General features: G+C 43.2%; 1 long non-coding RNA gene across 1 annotated transcript; it reads right to left on the bottom strand.

Annotated features, from left to right (window-relative positions):
• Positions 1-9,462: 9,462 nt before the first annotated feature.
• Positions 9,463-9,942, bottom strand: LOC143723342 (uncharacterized). Its single transcript, XR_013197090.1, has 2 exons — positions 9,839-9,942; positions 9,463-9,781 (listed from the first exon to the last, which is right to left on the bottom strand). It is a non-coding gene; the product is annotated as an uncharacterized LOC143723342 (long non-coding RNA).
• Between the last annotated feature and the right edge of the window lie 9,449 nt (positions 9,943-19,391).

Here is a 19,391-nt window from a genome sequence, read left to right as displayed (position 1 = left end):
TCTTCGCAGTAGTGAACGCGCCAGAGAGAAATGCACATTTCATACGGATTACATAAGCAGTTAGTAGTCTGTTTTCTTTCATTTTGAATAGTTTTGTTTTAAAGTAAACATTTCAAGCTTTCTATATATTTCTCAGATCTTTTTGAGGCAAGTAGCTTATACGCTGAGTTTTGGTTCATTTATGAGACGCGCACCAGTTCACGCGCTGGCACGGAGCTCCTGAGAAGTCCTGATTATAGTGCCTGCTATTTACTTCTTATTTATTAAATACAGACAATTGGTTGATGTAACATTGATTAAAATTAAGATACAATTAATACAAAACTAAATTCACTTTAAAGAAAGGCTATAAAACAAACTTAATGAAGTGGTCAAAATCATGTCTGCCCACTCCATTTGTCTCCCGATTGCGCATTTTATGATCTTAGGGTTCGTTCGTTCGTTTTTTATTTTAGGGGCTACCGGAGGAGTTTTGAGATCTATAGTCAAAATAGACTTGACCCTCCCTTTGCCAGCCATAAATTTTTCTACGACCCTCCAAAATGATTGTGAAAAAAGGCATGACCCTCCCCGATCATTTATTGATTACTTCTGTACTGGTTTGTGCCGGGCAGAGATGTTCAGATATCTCGATGACTAGTAGACCTACACCAAAAGTTCATTAAAAAGGGTCCTGTACAGTGGGACATATATCTACGAAAAGACTGGTCTGTGCGATGAATAAATGTACCACTGTAGCACGCGTGCGATATCGTTTTGTTGACTCCGTTACTTGTGTTTGTTTTCAGACATGATAACAGTCGTTTTATACTTGTCCATTCCATAAATACCGAACGGTCCCTTACTCATGCTTTGCACTTTTCATATAATCAACATAGATGAAGTTAAAAAATAAATTATTTTATTTAAACATAAATCTGAAACTAAATCGTTTTCTTTAATGACAATATAGGCTATACTTTACAGCAGAAATTTAATATCGGAGGGGGATTTGAGCGAACGCCATCTTACGGTAAGCATGTGGGGGGAGAGGTACGATTTTCGTGCAATCGTCGAATATTATTTTGCTTGATATGCCAATCCTTAATATTTGGTGTTTTAAATGCCTGTTTGAGGTCTCTGTGAAAGTTTTAAAGCAGTATTTTAGTGCCGCTTTCAGAGCGGTCACGTCCGAAGAACTGTTATGTCCATACAATTCTTTCCTCATAAATGCGAACACGAAAAATACAATAAAATGAATATTTTATGTTCTGTGGAGAGCCAACTCGTCTTCATCCGGTGGGTAGTATTACTTTTGGTTTGCGCAGTGTAATTCACAGAATTAATTGCTCTGCTACCAGCCTCTGTCACGTACCGTGCGGAGCTTGTGACTATTGCAAGTGCGCAGCTGAGGAGACAGTGTCGCTGTCAAATCTGTCTCTGGGAAAAGTAACGTTGCGCGGAATTGAAAAAGGAACTACGTTTCGTTACCAAATTTTCAGTAGTAGCGCGTTACACTACTTTTTACCCGAACACTGTTAGCGGGTTATTTAAAAAAAATGTAGTTATAAAAGTATGTTTACAAGGAGTATAATTTATTAAATATAATTAAAATGAAAAATGATTATAAACAATTTTCTGCATAGAAACACATGGGAAAAGCAAACATAAAATGTGGGTCATTTTACTATATTATTGAAATGTGTATTGTATTTATGGGAAAAAATGAATAATTGTAACATTTTATTTAAATAATATCAATGATTACCCTAAATTATTTCCAACAGCAAGGCATGTCATGGTTCTGTTCTGTTTGGATTTGTGTTATACTGAACAAAATTATAAACGCAACACTTTTGTTTTTGCCATACAGGCTGTCTGCCATCTGCCCTGTACAGTGAAAACCCAGATTCATCCGTGAAGAGAGCACCTCTCCAAAGTGCCAGACGCCATTGAATGTGAGCATTTGCCCACTCAAGTCGGTTACGACGACGCACTGCATTCAGGTTGAGACCCCGATGAGGACGACGAGCATGCAGATGAGCTTCCCTGAGATGGTTTCTGACAGTTTTTGCAGAAATTCTTTAGTTATGCAGATTGCTGCAGCAGCTGTCCGGGTGGCTGGTCTCAGACGATCTTGGAGTTGAAGATGCTGGATGTGGAGGTCCTGGGCTGGTGTGGTTACACGTGGTCTGCAGTTGTGAGGCCGTTTGGATGTACTGCCAAATTCTCTGAAAAGCCTTTGGAGACGGCTTATGGTAGAGAAATGAACCTTCAATTCACGGGCAACAGCTCTGGTGGACTTTCCTGCAGTCAGCATGTCAGTTGCATGCTCCCTCAAAACTTGCAACTTCTGTGTCATTGTGCTGTGTGATAAAACTTCAAATTTTGGAGTGGCCTTTTATTGTGGCCAGCCTGTGCAATAATCATGCTGTCTAATCAGCATCTTGATATGCCACACCTGTGAGGTAGATGGATTATTTCTGCAAAGGAGAAGTGCTCACTAACACAGATTTAGACAGATTTGTGAGCAATATTTGAGAGGAATAGGTCTTTTGTGTACATAGGAAAAAATCTTAGATCTTTGAGTTCAGCTCATGGAAAATGGTGGCAAAAACAAAAGTGTTGCGTTTATAATTTTGTTCAGTGTATGTAACTGCTGTTGTCACTCTTTGTTTGTTGCCATGGTTATTGATGTGTGCCCTCATTATCTGGTGTATTTAAGTTCATGTGTTTCTGCCTGTAGCTGTCCGGTCTCATCTGTGTTATGGTTGTGTTTGCTTGTCCATTACCTGTGGATACCATTAAAGACTGTCTTGGATCTTTGTGTCCTGTCTTGTGTCAACTCATCTTGGATCTTTATCTTCTTCGTCATGCATGTTACTACAGCCAGTGGGTTACAGCAGCCCTGAACCAAAGTGATTAAAGTTGCGGAAAATTGTATTGTTTGTTTGTGTCATGAGTGTTTTTTCAACATGGACATTCCTTCGGTTCGTTTGCCCTGCCTCGACCAGGGAGATTGCTCCATCAAGGACCATTTGGATTAGTTTTTATATCTCGCTTATCAAACACGCTTCCTGGACGACTGCCTTTGTACATTTTTCCACGCGGGACTTAACACCATTACAAAGGCCGAGTTGTTCGAAAAGGACCTCGAGATAGCCTCGCCGCATTCGTGGAATGGGTACTGGATTCATGTGGATCTGCATTCTTCACCGGCCCAGCAGATAATGACACTAGCCCCACTCCCAACCCAGAGCCCAGCCAGAAACCACTCAGCTGCACGGAACATCTGCCTGAGTCCACCGCTGACAGGGAGCCCGAGCCTCAGGATCCTGACCAGGTGTGTGAGTTGGCAGCATCATCCAAGGCCGTGGGAGTCACAGCGGAGTACGAGGGTACGGAGGGGAGCCCTGCCTACAGTTCCGCCAATGAGTGTGAGTTTCTGGTGACCTCAATGAACTGTTGTTTTGATTTTGGAGAGGATAATTCCCTGCCCTCCCTGATCCCACCCAAATCAAAATCTTCATCTCCATATCCGCTTATCCCACCCAATCTCCCTCTCCCGCCTCTTCTCCAAACCTCAGACTGTCCTTCTACAGTCTTTGCTGTCTCTCGTCAATGCCTCAGTTACCCCTCAGCCTACTGTCAGTATCCACCTCGGGCCTGAAGTGAGCCATCTCTGCTTGGCTGCGTGTGGATCCCCTGGCTCTTCATCCGGCCACTGATCCTGTCACTCCACCTCAGCCCTCTGGTATCCCGTTTCCACATTGGCCTTCAGCATTGTTCCAGTCCATTGGCTCTCTGTCTGCACCAAGGGCTCCACCTCCATTGACTTTGTTACCTTCGCTCATCCCCAGGGTGGCTTTGAGACCCTCACCCTCATGGTTCCTCCCTCCAGCAACATCGCCATACGATGACGTCCTGGCTGTGACCTTTGTCGCCATCTGGCTCCTCCTGCTCCTGGTTTCTCCCTGGCTCATTCCATGATCTTCACCACCCTGGTTTCCTCAGTTTTCACCTCTCCCAGATTCCTTTTTTCGAACTGCCGGCTCGAGGTTGAGCCTTTTCGGGAGGGGGCATACGGTTCTGTTTGGACTTTTTATTTTATTTAACTGCTGTTGTTTCTCTTTGTTGCTATGGTTATTGATTCGTGTTCCCTCATTATCTGGTATGTGTTATTCATGTGTTTCTGCCTTTAGTGGTCCTGTCTCGTCTGTGTTATTGTTGTGTTTGCTTACCTGCCTCTGTTTGGATTTTCCTGTGGATACAGTTAAAGATGGTCTTGGATCTTTATCTTCTTTGTTGTGCTTGTTAAGCCAGGTGCACACTGTACGATTTATTATAGACCTTTACGATTGTTGCTTGTCCGACTACACGAACATGATCATCGCTGTAAGCCATGTCACACTGTAAGATCTCAATTGTCATTAATGTCAGACTGTACGGCAGTCAAGACGCGTTAAAAACGGACGCACAAAAGAAAACTTGCCTGGAGTTTTACATTAATCAATAACGTGTTCGGTGACAGTGAGCTGCATTACACGCGGGATTGAAATGATGTCTACAAAGAAATCTCTAACGTTCATTTGGTCATGGCTTTTTTTGAAAAACAAAGACAATTTGACAGTCGTTGTAGGAGAAGTCACACTGCAGGACTGTGAGTCAAATCTTCTAACACTGCCAGAATTTCGTCTGAGGTAAAATTTTATCGCAACGGTCATTAATCACATGGGTTTTAACAGCATTAACAGCATGGGGTTGATCCCTGGTAATGCATGAAAAAAATAAAATTTCAAATTTGGTATTGATGAAGGGGTACTTGAGCCTTGATGGGGCTGTGGGGTTATACGTGGCAAAAACACACCTTATCCACTTCTTTTTTTTCCTTGTCTCAAAACTTGCCTCTATACTTCCACTTGCCTGTGGGGAAAATAGGATGGGGTGCAAGTCGCTGGAGCTTTCAAAGCCTGATCTGAAGAGGATTCAAAGTTAGCTTAGCTTTCATGTCATAAAAAACTGTCAAAAAGTTTGTGGTTTTAGAAGTGTCATATAGCCACCCACCATTAATTAAAGTGAAAAGGGTTTCTGAGGTAGCATACATTTCATCTTTACCCTTAACTATACTTAACTATTTAGAGAATTCAGCTTGGGCCACTATCATCTGTGAAAATTTGTCAGAATTATCAATGCAATTTCTTTATATCAAGCCTACTGTGAGATGAATTCAAAACCATGATGAGATCAAAGGCAGGAAGCCTATATAGAGTAATAAGGGAAATAATCCTTCAGATTTAAACAGAGATAATCAGCAAAAACGCAGTAACGTCCTTTATTCAAAAAGCATCCATACATTACTGGTTTGACCATGTACGCCACAGTTAGCTGATTCACAATGCTGAAATGTTCTTATTTCGAGCTGACCAAAACAGAGAAGTTAGATTACAAATGACACCCAATATGGGGATGTCATGATTAATTATGATGATACTCAGTTCATGGTTAGAGTCGGTAATTCTCTGTAATGACAATACATTTTACTTCGTGAACAGCTGTCAAGTCCCTGAGACAGGCTGCAAGGGAGTGTCAAGTACACTTTGGCAAATACAATAATGAAAACTTTATTCCCTAGATTGATATTTCTGGTAGGAAAATGATGTCTGTTGCTCCAAATTGAATTCTTCACAATAACAGCTGACTTAGCTCATAGCACAATAAACATTTATGTATATATTACTATTAAAAAAATATTGAAAGTAAAGGCAATGGATACAATTCTCTCACTCTAAATATTTTGCAGTTATGTAACGTATACACTAGAGCCCCTTCAGTTTTTGAGCCCAATGTCAGGGTATTGTAAATTACCTATCTTAGTTATGGTGTTATATCCAGCCCACTAGGGACTCACAGGAGTAATACAGGTCAGAGTAATAGCAGAGTAAAACAGTTGATTCTGATGTAAACAAGCTGAGTGCAGTTGTTCCATGTGGCTCTTCAATAAACAGACAAAATACGATTAATGCCTCCTTGCAAATGCATACAAGACACCCAATTTAGGGATTGTTTTAGGTCAACGGCAGATTACTTATGCAATCAGTTCATTCACTATAATCATTTTCAATATTTACATATTCACAATCCATAATGCAGGCAGTGTACGAAGCGACAGGCCAATGAAGATGGAGAACAAGTTAGTGACATGTCCAACAACATCAGGATCTCATGTCAGGACAATACATCAAAAAGTATCAGAAATGAGGCGTCTCTAGTCTCTGACTGACACAAAATATATCTATACACATCCACTCTGTCATTGTCTTATTATTTGACATTTTCTTGAAACCCAGTGCATAATAATGATGTCTTTACAAAGTGAAATATCAAAGCAGCCCAAGTCTTGTTCAAATTCATTCAGGACAGAGGGAAGATCACATCTCTGATGTCCGCAATGACAGCTTGATGTGTGGAAAGGCAAGTGGGAACAAAAATGACAGGTCATTATGATATGGAATAAATTATGCAACATAAAATGTGTAAAAATGATTAGTAATGTTAGTTGAAAAATGACAAATTTGATGATCAAATAATTGGTTCATGTTTTTGTGTTTTAAATTATTATCTGAGGAAGGCCAGACACTATCTCAGTGACTATGAATTCCCATTATTACTAAGGTGGCATTAATTAACAATCTTTTTTTTATTTTTATAATTACCATATTAAATAATACATTTTTCGAGATGGTCTATATAAATAGGTATCTTTTGTGCATTCACAATTACGAATGGTAAATAAAAAATAAAAATAAAAATTCTGTGTGCTCCTTGTTTGATTCCCAAAAACCTAGACTTTCATAAGTCAAATACCTGCAAATTAGTATGAAAAACATTTTAATTTCATAGAATATGTTCTAAATTTTTACTTTTTTTCTCCTCTAAAAACAAATTTATTGGGGTTGAATCCACACATTTGCCCGGATCTAACACTCTGGAATAATATAACAAGCTCTCACATAATTATCACTTCATTTGGGCAAAGGAAAAGAGAAGTAGCTTTTTCACCTCTAATTGTGTTTAGGATTGTGAGTAGGAGGAAGCATTATTAAACAGGAATAACTGAGCATTAACATATGCAGGTCACAAATACATCCATATGCTCTATTCATTGTACAGCCCATGTCAAAAGAAAATTCTGAATCTGCTTATGTGGAGCACCTGTCACCAACCCTTTTTGGGAACTTCACAGCATGCAAGAAATATCTGCAAACTTAAATGTCAAATTCAGATCAATGGTGTCCAATCAAACTTTACAAAACTTTTCATGGCCTTTTGAAGTTTAATTTAATTTAATTTTTACAGAATGTGTTCAATTGAATTTTGAAGGTGAACTTGTCATCTCACCATATGCTAAGTATTTCTTGCAAAAAAAAAAACAGCTTGTGTCCCTTCAGACATAGATCTGCTGAGGTCAGCACACTCAAACAAGCCTTAGAGATGACATGGATATTGTTTTCTTATAGCATTCGAGAGTAACTTGCACGGAGTGGCCTTTAAAATACCTTCTTCTTCTTCTTCTTTTTTTTTTCAGTATTTGCTGCATAACAACACAATTTGCCAAAAGTTATTACAATGCACTTATTGTGTTTACATATTTTTACATTTTACTTAAAGTTAAAACTTACCAAAATGTAATTACATCTGTAATGAATTTCTGTAATTTACTTCTATAATTGCACAAATGGCCCTTCCCTTGACTCTTAATTCACCCTTAAACCTACCCATGCCACCAGACCTGTACCTAACCTTGCCTGTATCCCACTTCAATAACAGCAAAAGTGTTTTGCAATACAACATGAACATAATAAAATTGTACTTATTTTTTTGTTGTTGATGTACATAGTAGTTAATAATAAAGTGTGACCAAATATTCTTATGTCATTAGTAAAATAGCAACACACAACTAGTGAAATTAATCTTGTGGATTTTTGTTAAATCCCATCTGGGTTTGTCTATTGTCTTTTTAATGACAGATTAATACTTGAGTCTGTCTTTCTTAAAATAGTTTTGGTGACTTTTAAAGGGCTATCTGCAAGAAATTTCATGTTTTAATAACTTTACTGCTAATTTGTGAACAGCTTGTAATAAAAGTTAAAAAACAAGACGTTCCCTGACTTCATAGGCTGTCTTTGAAAGCCTGTAGACTGATTTTTATGTGAAGGTTTGTTTCCTTTCACTTCTACAACTTTTCGTCGGATCTTTCTGTTTGTGAGCTCCTTTACACTATATGTGTTTTCAAATCCCTACTATTAATAACATACGTAAATCAAATGTCACACGTCGGAGGCGGTACAATCCTAACAATCTCCGTACCCTTCCGGTGTCTTCTAATACTTTATTCTCTTTTCCTATTGGTCTCTGTAACTGCCAGTCCGCTGTTAACAAAGCTGATTTCATTACATCTTTTTCAAGTCATTCAGGTCTCAGTCTATTGGCCCTGACTGAGACCTGGATCAAACTGTCCACTGTCACTGTCACTGTCACACCTGCTGCCCTCTCTACTAAATACACTTTCTCACACACCCCCCGTCTGACCGGAAGGGGTGGTGGTACTGGTCTGCTCATCTCAAATGACTGGAAATTTGATCCTTTACCACCTCTATTTGACAACAGCTCATTTGAATCACATTCAATTACCATCACTAGTCCTATAAAAATCCATTTTGTAGTTGTATATCGTCCCCCAGGTCAACTTGGCAGTTTCTTAGAGGAGCTTGATGTGCTACTCTCATCCTTCCCTGAAGATGGTACTCCTCTTGTAATTCTTGGAGACTTCAACATCCACCTAGAAAAACCTCAGGCTGCCGATTTCCACACCCTGCTTGCATCATTTGACCTCAAACGAGTATCTACTGTGGCTACTCACAAATCAGGTAACCAATTGACCTTATCTACACACGCTACTGCTCTACGGACAATACACTGGTCACTCCACTGCACACCTCAGATCACTTCCTCCTCACTCTCAACCTCAAACTGCCTCAGAACACAACACACACTCCTCCACAGGTCACCTTTCAACGGAACCTACGCTCACTTTCACCCTCTCACCTATCCTCTTTGGTCTCATCCACACTTCCTCCACCTGATCAGCTCTCAACACTAGATACTAACAGTGCAACTGATACTCTTTTCTCCACTTTAACATCCTGCTTGGACAACTTCTGTCCCCTTTCCTCCAGGCCAGCCCGCGCCACACCCTCTGCCCCCTGGTTATCTGATATTCTCCGCGAACATCGTACTAAACTCAGGGGTGCAGAGAGGAAGTTGCGCAAATCGAAAGATCCGAAAGACCTAGGTCTTTATCAATCCCTCCTCTCTTCCTTCTCTGCTAATATCTCTACTGCTAAAATGGCTTACTATCAAAACAAGATTTTCAATTCTTCTGACTCTCGCATGCTTTTCAAAACCTTCTCCTCTCTTCTTAACCCTCCTCCTCCTCCTCCTTCATCAACCCTAACAGCTGACGATTTTGCCACATTCTTCATAGAAAAAACAACCACCATCAGCGGCCAATTTACCAATCCACAAACTGACACACACATTTTACCAACAAACGCACACATTCTACCCTCCTTCTCTCTACTTTCAGAGGCGGATGTCTCTAAACTCCTCCTTTCCAATCGCCCTACTACCTGTCCGCTTGATCCAATCCCCACTAATCTACTTCAAGCCATTTCTTCCTCAGTTGTACCCACACTCACGCACATCATAAACACCTCTCTTCACACTGGTACTTTTCCCACAGCTTTTAAGCAGGCTCGAGTAACCCCACTGCTTAAGAAACCCAATCTAAATCCAGGACATCTAACAAGTTACAGACCGGTATCTCTTCTTCCATTTGTTGCGAAAACACTTGAACGAGTTGTTTTCAACCAGATCTCCTCCTTTCTTACACAGAACAACCTCTTGGACAACAATCAGTCTGGTTTCAAGAGCGGACACTCAACTGAGACTGCCCTGCTCTCAGTAATTGAAGCTCTGAGACTGGCAAGAGCAGCTTCCAAATCCTCAGTCCTCATCCTGCTGGATCTGTCTGCTGCTTTTGACACAGGTAACCACCAGATCCTCCTGTCAATCCTAAAGATGAAGGGCATCTCGGGAACTGCACTCCAATGGTTCGAGTCTTACCTCTCAGGTAGGTCCTTTAGGGTGTCATGGAGAGGTGTGGCATCTAAGACCCAACATCTAGCTACTGGGGTGCCTCAGGGCTCAGTGCTTGGACCACTCCTCTTCTCCATCTACATGACATCACTAGGATCTGTGATTCAGAAACATGGCTTTTCCTATCATTGCTATGCTGATGACACACAACTCTACCTCTCATTCCAGCCTGACGATCCAACGGTAGCTGCTCGTATCTCAGCCTGCCTAACAGACATTTCTGGCTGGATGAAGGACCACCACCTTCAACTAAACCTTCCGAAGACAGAGCTACTTGTGGTCCCGGCCAACCCAACACTTCATCACAACTTCTCCATTCAGCTAGGCTCGTCATCCATAACGCCATCAAGGTCAGCTAGGAACCTTGGGGTTGTAATTGATGATCAGTTGAAATTCACAGACCACATTGCTAGAACTGCCCGGTCCTGCAGATTTGCCTTGCACAACATTAGGAGGATCAGGCCCTTCCTTACAGAGCATGCTACACAACTCCTTGTCCAAGCACTTGTTTTATCCAGACTGGACTATTGTATGCTCTCCTGGCTGGTCTTCCAGCTTGCTCTGTCAAACCTCTACAATTGATCCAGAATGCTGCAGCCAGAATAGTCTTTAATGAGCCAAAGAGAGCACACGTCACTCCTCTCCTCAGTAAATTGCACTGGTTGCCAGTTGCCGCTCGCATTAAATTCAAGGCACTGACGTTTGCCTACAGAACAACCACTGGCACTGCTCCCTCTTACCTAAACTCATTACTTCAGACTTACGTGCCATCCAGAAACTTGCGCTCTGTTAGCGTCTTGTGGTACCATCTCAAAGAGGCACAAAATCTCTTTCACGGACCTTTACCATGACTGTTCCCTGTTGGTGGAATGATCTGCCTAACTCAACCAGAGCTTCTGAGTCAGTAGCCACTTTCAAGAAAGTGCTGAAGACGTATCTTTTTCGACAGCACTTGATTCAGTAGTACTTACACTTTCTCTTCTCTTCTCTTCTATTCTATAAAAAAAAAAGCACTAAAGTTAAACTGAGAGGGGTTATAGCACTTGCGTATTGTTTTCCTACTGTTAGTTTAACTGCTTCTATTGTTTCTCATTTGTAAGTCGCTTTGGATAAAAGTGTCTGCTAAATGAATAAATGTAAATGTAAATGTGAAGCTGACAATTCAGAGATGGCTTGTGGAGAGAAGAATAAACTTGGCTCCGAAGTGAAAACATATCTGCATGTTGCCGGCTTCCTCCTTTTATACCCACGAGGTGGGGCGGAGTTACGCCATGCAAATTCCGCAGACCCATGGCATTTCTTTGCCATTGGCTCGTTTTGTAATACTCGAAGTTGATAGGCTTTCTAAGCGAAACCCCATTCGTCGTCATCCGACGTAACTCGGAGTGACAACGAAAGGGAACCAAGGGTATTTTTTTTTCTCTTTTAAACCTAGCTTACCTTAAAATATTTAGTCAAAGCTTTTCTTACCTATGCAAATAAATAGATACATAAATACAGAATAACAATAATTAATTAATTAATTAATGACAGTGATTTGATCAAAACAATTATCAGTACTGTGGTAATTTATGAGACCTACACATTATTTTTGTTAAACTTTAAGGAAGCACTTCTTATGGATTGGTCTCTTACCTGTTGCAGACTACAGGTAAGAATCACATTGCTCTTTTCTGAGCCTACTTTGCTTGTCTTAGGCTAACCAGCAAAATAAGAACTTGCTTTGACATAGCCCATTTTAAGCACAGTATCTAGTTTATTTGTTTTCTTTAAGCATTATATTGGATTCTCATTTGCCTGAATTCCCTTTCTTCTTTCACACCTGCCAACCAATCAGCCATTAATGATCAGCATTATACGCTCAGTGCATCTGCACTGCAGCAGCAGCCTCTTCCTACTCAGCCTCATCAGAGTCTGTCTGTGGGAGTTCAGTGAGGAAAGCTAATGGACATTCTAGTTCTTCTGCCCTACAACTATTATGCACTTTATGTAAGCTCTCTCCTTTAGTCACAGAAAAGATCCTCTTTTTACCTATTCCAGTCTGTTACATACATCATTTCATACCACAAATGAAGAATCTCATCCCACCTATTCTATCCTTCACTAGCTATTAGAGATTTCTCAGTCCAGTGACATCTATGACTTTACCTCGGCCTTTGCCAGGATTATGTCATTTTCACTTTCTGGGCTTCGTGTTGAGGTGGTGGAACAGGTTTACTCATATTATTATTTCATGCTACAGTATATTACAGTCATCACCCTATACATTGTAAAAAAAAATATATCGTAATTTTATTGGTAAAAGACTAAATTGCTATGGTAAAAACCTGTTAATTGGTTTCTTGTAAGTTTCCTTTCTCTAAACAGTGAAAAACTGTAGTAGATCTAATTAAACATGTAATGTAATTTTACATTAAAATAGTATTAAATGTATTTTTGGAAGTAAAAAAGAACTGGTGACATTGCCAGAATGACAGTGACAGCTGACATCTCATGATTTTTCAGTGGCTATTTACTGCTTTGTTTTTTCTTATTAATTATGTAAATTTGGGTTTTATGTTACATGTTATGATGCTAAATGAATGTTTTGGTAGATTTTTCCCCTACACACCTGACTTAAGTTTTACCTGGCTCGTCTCCTAATGGACGTCCCTAAATGTCTCCTGTTCGACGTTTATAATTATATTTATCCTCTAGCGCGTCTCCTAATCGACGTGGGCTGAGTCGGTCAATGTTTTGACCCCTATGAACACTCTAGTGCCCCACTAACTTGCTGCGCAGCAAATACCAGACAGACTTCAGCAAATGCCCTTTAAATGCCTTAATTACGGCCAGGAGAGTCCTCTTACAATCTCAGAGAATCTCACCCAGAGAGAAGAACACATCAGGTTTTATGGGATAGACATAAGAATAACAAGTCATATTTCTAATGATCATTTTTCCAAATTTTCCTCCAATATGATTGGTTCAATCTGTGCAAAACAAACCCCCACTTCTCTCTCTGTTACTGGCAGAGCAAGTTTAGATGTCAAAATCATAAAAAAAAACGACTTGCTGATACTAGTTCACTCTCGAGAGCAGTTGTGCAGTTGAGATCAGTTCCAACATATTAGCCAGTTGGGTCTTCGGGTCAACTGGGAAAAGAGCAAACTCGCCCCTGTGCAGAGGAACTCTTTTTTCGGTATGGAGCTGGACTCAGTCCAACAGACTGCATGCTTCACAGAGAAACGTGTCCGGTCGGTGCAGAACTGCCTGAATACTATCAAGAGCAGAACAGTGGTCCCACTGAAATCTTTTCAGAGGCTCCTGGGGCAAATGGCAGCCGCAGTCGCAGTTACGACGCTCGCCTTGCTCCATATGAGACTGCTTCAGCACTGGCTTCACGGCCGCGTCAGGAGGTGGGCGTGGCAGAGCGGCATGCTCCATGTGACAATCACCCCGCCCTGCCACCAAACCCTCAGTCCGTGGTCAGACCCTTCGTTTCTCCGACCTGGAGTGCCCCTAGAACAAGTGTCCAGGCATGCTGTGGTCACAACAGATACCTCCAACACCAGCTGGGGGGCCACGTACAACGGGCATGCAGTAGCGGGGATCTGAACGGGCCCCCATCAACTGCCTTGAGTTGTTTGCAGTACACCTTGCTTTGAGAAGCCTCAAAACGCAGCTGCTCAGCAAGCATGTACTGGTCCGTACGGACAACACTGCGACCATTGCGTACATCAACCATCAAGGTGGTCTACGCTCCCTTCGCATGTCGCAACTCACCCGCCACCTTCTCCTATGGAGTCAGAAGCATCTGAGGTCGCTTCGTGCCATTTATATTCCCGGCCTGCTCAATCGTGCCGCCGATGAGCTCTCACGACAGCCTGTGGCCCAGGGAGAGTGGCGACTCCATCCCCAGAATGCCGTGATCTGGGATCACTTCGGGGCCACACAGATAGATCTGTTTGCCTCTCCGGACTCATCTCATTGTCCGTTGTTTTACTCCCTGACCGAGGGGACCCTCAGCGCGCTGGCACACACCTGGCCCGGGGCCTCCGCAAGTATGCATTTCCCCCAGTGAGCCTTCTTGCATAGACTCTGTACAAAGTGAGGGAGGAAGAGGAGCAGGTCTTTCTAGTTGCCCCTTGTTGGCGCAACCGGACCTGGTTCCCCTAACTTGTGCTCCTCTCGACAGCCCCGCCCTGGCCCATTCCTCTGAGGGAGGACCTTCTCTCTCAGGGACGGGGCACCGTATGGCACCCTCGTCCAGACCTCTGGAAACTCCATGTCTGGTCCTTGGACAGGACGCGGTGGTTCTAGGTGATTTACCACAGTCAGTTGTAGACGCCATCACTTCTGCGAGAGCACCCTCTGGAGCAGAGACCCCCCTTTCAGCCACTGCAGGCAGGTGAGTTTAAAGTCCTGTCTTTAAAAACAGTTCTCCTACTTGCTTTGGCCTCCATCAAGAGGGTAGGGGACCTGCACGCATTTTCGGTCGACGAATCGTGCCTGAAATTCTGGGAAATTCTGGGAAATTCTTCACATAGAAGCCAGTTAACACCGCAAGCCCCGCTCGAGGTTTCGGCTTGCCTCGCCATTCCCCTCTTATGGACTGGATAAGTGCGCCATTCTTGCACCAGTTGAGTTCCCCTTTAGCTGAACCCTGTTGAGTTCCTCCACGCCCCTTCGACATTGGACGTGGTGGAGCGTCCGATGCTAGGCCTACCACTCATATGCACTGGTGGAACTTGTGCTAGGCTGGGTCCATATGTTGTGATCCCTACGGCGATCCCATATGTGTATTCTTCCATGGTACGGCTCACTGCGGAAAGGCCAGGCCGTCACTGGCTGGTTGAGTCTCTCCCCTGTTATAGGCTGGAGCCACCCCAGTGACATTCCATATGTTGTACTGCCCGGTAATCCGCCCAGTCCATATGTGTATCTCCACATGCTACCTCCCTGCGGGCTGGATGTGGCTTCCGTAGCGTCCCTCCTTCCATCGAAAGGGCACACTTTCCCAGTTTTATCCAAGGCTAAAGTTCCCAGTTGACTTCCCTGGCCTAAGCCCTGTCCCATCTCTGCCTCAATAATGGGGGGGATCAGGAGGATTTTGTCTAGGCACTGGAAGGTGGCAGAACTAGTGGCGTTTTAATTGGGATACCCAATCAGTCAACACGTTGACTACGTCGAACGTGAGCGACTGAAAGGGAACGTCTCGGTTACGTATGTAACGCTAGTTCCCTGAAGTAGTCCTCTCACCAGTATTGCTGGACCACCGCTGACTCCGGGCTCTGCTCGGCTCCTCAGCGAAAAACAACTGGTGCGTGCATCCACTTCCATATTTATACCCACGCCACGGAGCAGAGTGTGTGATGCAGATCTCACTTCTGTACTCGAAGCGTGATACCAATCAGTAGACACCTCCTTCAGGGAATGAGGGTTACATACGTAAACGAAACGTTTTTTTCTCTAAGTTTAAGTTTAATCTGTAAAACTTAGTGTTGTTTTTTTAATGGAAAAATTCAGCAACCACAGCTGCCAATTTTCTACTGTACATTTCACATATTTTTTTAATCTTGTATTTGTAGTTTTTTAAAAGCACTAAAATCCTTGTCCCCATGGCCATCTCGGCACATTTCTGAATGAGGTGGACATTCTTCTGAGCTGATTTCAATATTCCGGCTGATGCTCCCAGCTGCCCTTCAACATCAAATGTCTATGATAGACTCTTAAACTCACCTGTGACCCAAAAGATGGAAAAATAATTTGATTTTGTTTACAAAAACTGTCCCACACCAGTTGCTGTCACTTTGGTCCATATGTCTGACTACTTCATCTCATTCCCACTTGTAGTGGAACAAATAATGAAGACAAACACTGTGGGATTTGTGGTGATAGAGTTCGAAGAAGTTTTTTATAAAGGGATATAATAAAGGTGTATAAAGGACCAAGAAGGGCTTCAAGTCCATTGGGAATGATGGGATACCTTGTCAGAAATTACTGCTGGTTTGTACAGGGAAAACAGTAAGTTCAGAAGTACAAGGCAGTCATCAATTTGTGTCTGCCTGGACGTGGACCTCAATAACACCAGATGTAGATGTAAACCAGCAATAGTAGAGACAATAAACAACGATTTTAAATTAATTGCATCATTAATCACCCTTTTGTCCACTGCAGGTCATACTAAAGTGAAATTTTCAGATTCCCCAGTGCCATTTCTCCAGTGGCATTTCAGTTTTCATATCCCTTCTCTCCATACATTTCTTCTCCAAAATTTCTGCAGATATATTTCATGCACACAGACTTAACTTTTGATTTTTGAACATTTGATATCTACAGACTCAAAGCTATTTTTTCACCCTGAGAACTTCTGAACTTGTTCTACAAATTGTGGTCATCATCTTGTGCAATTCTCACACAACTCAATGCCTAATCTCATGCCCATCTTTACTTTCAAGAGAGCCTTGAATTGTCGCAATGCCGTCGAAATGCTGCTGTTATTTTCATCCCGGTTGCAGTTCCACTTTGTTCAGCCTTCCTAGGGACGAGGGAGTTAGGGATCAATGGTTAAAAATTATTTTTAACTCGGTTCTTCATAATTATGACCCAAATCTCGCTCTCTCTGCTGCACATGTTACGGAGGAAAGCTTTCACAATCTTCGTGAGCTCAATGCATGATTCGCACAATGACTTGTGCTGAAAGATGGAGCAGTTCCAACTTTAAAAACAGAAGCTTTTGTTTACGGGCCACAACCTGTAAGTATGATTTATTTTTCGTCTATGTGTTTTCCTGTAATAGTTCGTATTGTTAATTGTACGTTGTAGCAAGGTTTAGTGTTCGTTTTGGGTTAATAGTTCTGTCGACAGATATTTATCTACAATCGTTCTAAAAATACAAAAGTAACGGTGGCATACAGTCAGAAACGATCACTATAGATCCGCAGTCTTTACTCAAAATAATCCCTTTGAGGACTGTAGTATAATTTGTTAGAACGATTATATGAAATTCTTGTTTGTGAAGCTTTTTTTTTTATTCTATATAATTGGTCCAATTAAATAACAGCGTATCTAAAAAGTAATGAGAGAACAACAAAAAACAAACCTTTCTGAAATGTCGTTTAACAGCCATTCTTGAACAGGTTCTGCCTTGATCATCTTCACTAACGTTTCCCCGGGTCCGATTGGTTTAATTGATGCCATTCTTTATAATACACCAAAGCACAAAGTAAAGGTACAGGGCGTGACGTTTCCGGAAAATTTGCACTAGACGGTTAGCAAATCACAACACACTGGGCCAGCTAACCAATCTGAGCCCATTGCGTAGTTTTGAGGGACTGGCTTCATAGAACCAGGAAACCATCAGACCGTTTTTACAAGGAGGGGCAGAGCAGTGTAGAATAAAGGTAAAATATATGAAAAATGATGCAATTTTTAAAAAACGAAGCATGAACATATGTTACAGTGCACCCCACAAACACAATCAAGCCTTCGAAAAAATGCGTTTTACCACCCCTTTAATTGCAGTAAGATGTTTACATCATTAAGAATTGTGGTTCCCTTTCAGTCGATAACGTCAGACGTAGTCAACGGTCGACTGAATTGGGATCGCGCTAGAGAGCCTATCATCTTCGATTACTATTGAACGAGCCAATGGAATTTGGCGTGCGTGATTTGCATCACACACTCCGCCCCCGCGGCGCGGGTATAAATACGGATGTGGATGCACGCACTAGTTGCCTTTCGCTTCGGAGCCGTTCGTCTTTGATGTCTCTGAAGAGTGCTGTTGTATTCAACGAGCGAGTGTGTCGGTGTTCTTACGGGAAGACCTCTCCAGTGTTGGTGTTCTACAGCGTGGTGCAGCGGTGATCGCGAGCTTCTCAGCTCTCAACTGCTGTTTTATCAGCATCAAATTTCTATTGTTTGTTTGTTTGTTGACGGTTGGTTAGTGAGTGCTTCACTGTTGGTTGAAAGACTATTCAGTGTTTGCCGCGGTCATTCCCTGTGTGCTCCGGCACTGGTGACGGTCCCATTTCCTAAAAGAGCAACACGGGTGTGAGTGCGTCTTTTTCAAGATGCCATTCCATCCGTGCGTTTCTGGGTGCGGTCTGGCACTATCCCCCTCTGACGGTCACGAAAGTTGTGTCGCATGTTTGGACTTACAGCATGCCGAGGCAGCTTTCGTGGATGAGTCATGTTCTCACTGCGGGAACATGGCCATCTCGGTGTTGAGATCTAGACTCGCCTTCGTCAAAAGCGTTGGTGCAGTCCCCACCTCTGGGCCCCGCCCTTGTTCTTCCTCTGGGTTACCTTCCCAGAGAAAGACTGGGGTGCCGTCCAAGCTGGGTGATCTGAGGATCACAGTGAGGGGTAATCCGCCCGGCCAGGCCCCGTGGCTCCCTCACTCCTCTTTCACACCTCAAACGGTGGAGCTCCCCATTGATCCCGCTGGTCCCTCTGTAATGGACAGGCCAGCCGTGTCATTTGGGGCCCCTCCAGGGGATATTATGTCAATCGCAGCATCGGAGGGGGAGCTGAACTCTGGAGATGACGACTCGGCTGCACTGCCTCCCTCCGGGAGACCAGTGTTGCCCGAGCCAGATCCAGAAATGTCAGCTATGCTGAAAAAGGCCGCCGAGGCGGTAGGGCTCCGGTGGAACCCTCCACCGTGTCCCGAGCCGTCTCGGTTGGATGATTGGTATATCGGGGCGGGCCGTACTGGTTCTCAGTCCGCCGCCCCGGTTCCTTTCTTTCCTGAAGTGCATGAGGAGCTTACGAGGGCATAGATGGCACCTTTCTCTGCCGGAAACCGCCTGAGTAGCTCCTCCCCCCTCACTACCCTTGATGGGGGAGCGGTGAAGGGTTACGAGGCTATCCCTCCGGTGGAGCGTGCCGTTGCGATGCAGTTATGCCCAACGGCGGCCGCTTCCTGGAGAGGTGATCCTCGTCACCCCTCTAAAGCCTGTAAGTTCTCGTCCGCTCTTACGGGCAAGGCTTACAAAGCTTTTGGGCAAGCCGCTTCCTCTTTGCATGCCATGGCGTTGCTCCAGGTCCACCAGGCCCAGGCACTCATGAACATGCACGAGGGTAGTTCGGACCGTGAGCTCATGGGTGAGCTCCGCACTGCAACTGACCTCGCCCTCCGGGCGACGAAGGTTGCAGCTCGCGTGGTCGGTTCGGCGATGTCCACACTTGTGGTCCAGGAGCGCCATCTC

This window comes from Siphateles boraxobius, unplaced genomic scaffold (genome assembly GCF_051911475.1).
Source record: "Siphateles boraxobius isolate OS27281-9 unplaced genomic scaffold, OSU_SipBor_1 7, whole genome shotgun sequence".
Taxonomy (NCBI): domain Eukaryota; kingdom Metazoa; phylum Chordata; class Actinopteri; order Cypriniformes; family Leuciscidae; genus Siphateles; species Siphateles boraxobius.
This window is presented reverse-complemented; position numbering and strand designations above follow the sequence as displayed.